The sequence below is a fragment of the Rhagoletis pomonella genome, unplaced genomic scaffold (genome assembly GCF_013731165.1).
Source record: "Rhagoletis pomonella isolate Grant_MI unplaced genomic scaffold, Rhpom_1.0 Rhpom_scaffold_00006, whole genome shotgun sequence".
Taxonomy (NCBI): Eukaryota; Metazoa; Arthropoda; class Insecta; order Diptera; family Tephritidae; genus Rhagoletis; species Rhagoletis pomonella.
The window spans coordinates 13,389,868-13,394,700 of NW_023458560.1; positions in this window are offsets into that span (position 1 = coordinate 13,389,868).

A 4,833-nucleotide genomic window follows, 5' to 3' on the forward strand; every position below is an offset into this window, starting at 1 on the left:
ATACATATTTTTCAGTCGTTACAATATCAATCTAATATCTGATTCAAATTTATTCTTTCATCTGAAAGAGAAGATTAAAATGTATGAGTAAATTTAATAGCACTGCCGCAGTATGTAGATCCATACAAGTATGTATATAGATGCACAAAAACGTGATATATGAATCCAGACCAGTAGCCACTTAAGTCAGTAACAAAGTACGTACAAATTTTGAAAATTGCACCTTATATGTAATCCATTATTTTCAAAACCTATTTATTGTATGCCTTAGCTTCTTGCGAATATACTTGCGTATTGCTGCTGCTGCATTATGAATGCGAGGCAAAGCTTACACGCGTGCACTTACTACATATGTACATACATATATACTAGGGATGTTAATTTTTTCAATTTTTGCGTTCCAGGGATTTTCGGAAAATGTCGTTGGTTCAATTCCGGGATTCCGGGATCAGTCCCGGAATTTAAATATTTATTATTTTTCAATAACTTAACATGAAAAAATTGCATCAATATGGTTTGAGAAGCTCTCCTACCATATAATAAATAATAAGTAAATGGGTTTGGATCGTAATTTTTTATTCAAAGTGAAAATTATTTCATAAGTAACAAAACGACAGACAGTAATTAAATTTATATGCATTTAATAATACTTTAGTGTGTACATATCTGGTAAAGTAATTCAAGGTATGTCGAAAAAAGCTCGATGCAAAAAAAAAAAAAAAGACAAAAAATTTATTTTCTGGTTGAAACAAGTTCATAATTCTAGTGGGAGACATAAAAGAAGCGGGGCCATTCCAACGATTTCTAAGTTTTATCTAACTAGCATTTGAATGTGACTGGGGGGATACTGAAAAGAACTCTATTTTACCCTTGTGCACTCAAAGATGAATATTAGCCAAAATACTTAATTTTCACGAACGATTTATTTGTGTTGTAAAATATGAATTATACGCTTTCGTTAAACCCCCCACCCCCTAAAGCTAATAACCTCAAATACGAACTGTATCTTAAAGCTTAGAATCCGGCTCTCAAGAAAAATCACAAGAAATATTTTTTATTATTTGTGTTGCTTGAAAAAGAACTTTCCTTTTGCTGTAAATTTTCTTGAAGAAATAAATCGAGCCCTAACCGTCAAAACAACGTCAGCGACATTTTTTTTAAAAATTTCTTTTTGATGCAGAAATATTCCTAGAGCATCTAGATGCATTACTGCATCAAAAATAAAATTTTGAAAAAAGTGTCGCTTACGTTATTTTGGCGGTTAGGGCTCGAAATATACGAGCATTTTTCTTGAGAGCTGCAAACTGATTTAAAAAATTTTGATAAAGGATTTAAGAAATTTCTTGTTGTCATTTTATGTATATGAATTTACTATAGCATTTACTATAGCTGATTTTGATCGCCAAAAATCTCCAAAAGAATAGCAGGAACGCCTAACAGCACGCAACATTTAGTTACAAGCCAGACTTGGCCGATTAGTTACACATTACAGTTATTACTTTTCGATTCAGTATACTTTTAGGCCCACTGCTTTTCATTAGGAGAATTTTGGCGACGAAAATTTAGCGTAGCGACCAGAAATCGAGGAAGATTATCATTAAAACTCATTTTTAAATTATTTTTATTACTTTTGAAAGTTGAGCGCATCTTGTGTTTATAGAACTTTATATTAAACAAGTAATTTTTAAGCAAAAAAAAAGAAAAAATATTCTGACGAATTAATAACCTCTCTCTCTTTTGGAGTCAGTTTAAAATGTTTGAGTTCCTTGTTAATTTTATGTAATAAAGTGCAATTTATTAAACTTAAAAAGGTTTATTTATTTACTAGATCGCCCTCACCCGCTTCGCTGAGTGTATGAAATATTTGCGTGCTACATTGAGTAAAATTTATTTCAAGAAAACTTAATTCAAAAAGAGGACGTTTAAAATTTGTTTAACCATCTCCAAAATATTTTCACACTAAAACTTTCTTAACCTTCTCACTTGTCATACTTTTTCAACTCAATTAAGATTTTAAACAGATGGAAACCCTTTACATGTAGATTTGAAATTATCGCTTTTTAAAATCGTTTTGATTGATTCCCATATTGTAATAATTCATTTAAATTATTGGGCACATTCAGAAGGCGCGACAGTTCAGTATCTGATTCAGATGTCCCAAGGATTATTATAGGCTAATAAATGTTAGATATATAGAGGGGGCGTGAAATCTCACATAAAAACCGAATTTTTTATACCGAATATCTCTGGGTATGTTCATGGTAGAGTACTGGAACTTGGTGTGGAGATATATGAAATCAATCTTATACTCAGGGAGAAAAACGGTGTATTTAAAAAGAGGGCGTAGCGCCGCACAAACGTATATATAATTCATCTGTAGGTGTGTTTGTGAGTAAATCCTCCTTAATGCTCGGACGGATTTTAACGAAGATTTTTTTTGTGTTTTTGAGTAACTCTCTGGATAGTGTAGATTCACAAATTCACCCGCCAGTTGGCACCACTTTGGCCAATATTCAAAATAAATATGTATCGGTAATGGTAAAGGCAATACTATTGCAAAAAAGAGCTGCCACGTGGCGCTGGAGTCATTACGAATAATCGCCAAGTTAGAAAAGGTGCGTTGATTGTCAGAATAAATAAACCTGTTGCACCATTGAGTATATCGAATTTTTATGTGTTACGATTGGCCCAATGTATGTGATTTTTCCCAGTATTGTTATGCCTTAAAGCTTCATTCGGAGACACCAGGGTTGAGTTGTGCAGGGGTAAATCTCAAATCACCACCGATTACTGTAATAAATTCAAGTAAAAAAAAAAATTATTTTCACTTAAATTTCTTTCGTGAAGGGAGTGAAGAGGAAATGTTCTTCAAGTATATTTCGTTATGAGATTAACCGTTCTATGAAATGTTACACAATTAAAGAATTTCAAGAACTTCATCACGGACATAACGCAATTAAGGCAGAAAACGACCACCAAACCATAATCTTAGCCGATGGGCGAGCCAATGGAAATCGTAAACGTGAATTGTTGGTGAAAATGTTGAACCAAAAAGTTTCAATAAAAAAAAATATTTTGTGCGGGACGAAGTTCGCCGGGTCTGCTAGTATTATAATATTTAATTTAAACTAATTAAGTTGAATTTTTAAAAAGGAGTCAACCCTTTTGAAAGACTTCAATATTATTAAAAACTTTAAAACTAAAGGATTCTGAACAATATTTTGTTTGACAACCATATTCTAATTCTTCAGATGGCTTGCGTATAGTTAATTTAAATTTTACTTTTCAAATAGGTGGCAACCCTTTTAAAAATATATTAAACTACAGCTTTTTTAAGCCTCTTGACATCCATTTTTTTAATATAATTTTCAAATAAATAGCTCCCTCAATTGAAGTTGAATTTGATTTTTTTTTAAAGGTGGAAGCCCTCATCCATGAGTAGAGAATGATTATTTATATCTCCATACCAAGTTCCAGTAATCTACCAAAAATATTTCCTGAGAAATGCAGTATGAAATATTCCGTTTGTATGGGAGGTGCCACGCCCTCTTGCCTAATCAAGATTAAATGTATCCTATATTTTAAGTTAGGCTAAATAACAGCAGTGTACAAAATTGCATGATCATCGGTTGAATAGTTAAAGCGTGAAAGCGTAGCAAACAAACAAACTCACTTTCGGATTTATAATACTAGTAAGGATAAGGATAGTAAGGATTACATACTATACATAAAACTTGCACAAATGTATTTTAAAGAGCATATTATCTGAAGAAAAATTTTAGAAATAGAAAACCCCTCCCAAGATATATTACTGGGTGCGCCCCTGCTTCATAGAAATATTAAAAAATATTTAAAATTGTAACTGGTGGGACATCTCCTTTTGACTGGTGTAAGGTAATTATGCATGAAATAAAAGTTTTCATAGACACAAAATTACAACTTCTTTTGATTTTTTTAATATTTTCCCACAGGTTAATCAAATGTAGTCATTTAAAAAGAGGTAACTACTGAAATAGAGATAATTAGGACATATTTAAATTTATATCGTTTTCCTCAGAGATGCTCAACAAACTATATGAATCGATTTCGTTTAACTCAATCGTTAACGTTGCAACGAAATAAATCAACGAAAAGTCGTTGTATGCCATTGCATTGCATTGCTTGAAGTGTCGAAATTAGTTAACTTATACTTACACAAATTATTTGAAATATAATAATAAATACGGATATCAAACAAAATAGTGTTAAGAAATATTTTGTTTGAACACTAAGACTATTTTTAAGGTGTTGTCGTTGTATGCCATTGCCAACTCGCTATTAACACCTAGCACCTAAATGCATGCTACAGCTTCAGCATTAACGATTGAATTTCTTTTGGTTAAAAACCAAAATAGAATTATTTTGATAATGACCTAAACGATAAAAAACTGAATCGTTTCAACAGAAACGATTGTTTTTTTTGGTAAACGCTAAAATTAACGTTACAATGCATCCTTGGTTTTCCTCTTTTCAATGGAATGACCCAGCGCCTTAATTCGACCAGTTTGGTCTATATTCCTTTAGTTTATCCAAAATTAACATTTTTTTTTTTATAAAAGTCTACTTCATATTACACATAATTAACTGCATATGTATAAATGGGCATTTCTCTGACGTCATGATTTTTTTAAAGACTTTATCGAGCCCTAACCGCCAAAAAAAACGTAAGCGACATTTTTTTCAAAATTATCATTTTGATGCAGAAATATTCCTAGAGCATCTAGATGTATTTTTTAACCGACTTCCAAAAAAGGAGGAGGTTATCAGTTCGTCGGATTTTTTTTTTTTTTTTTT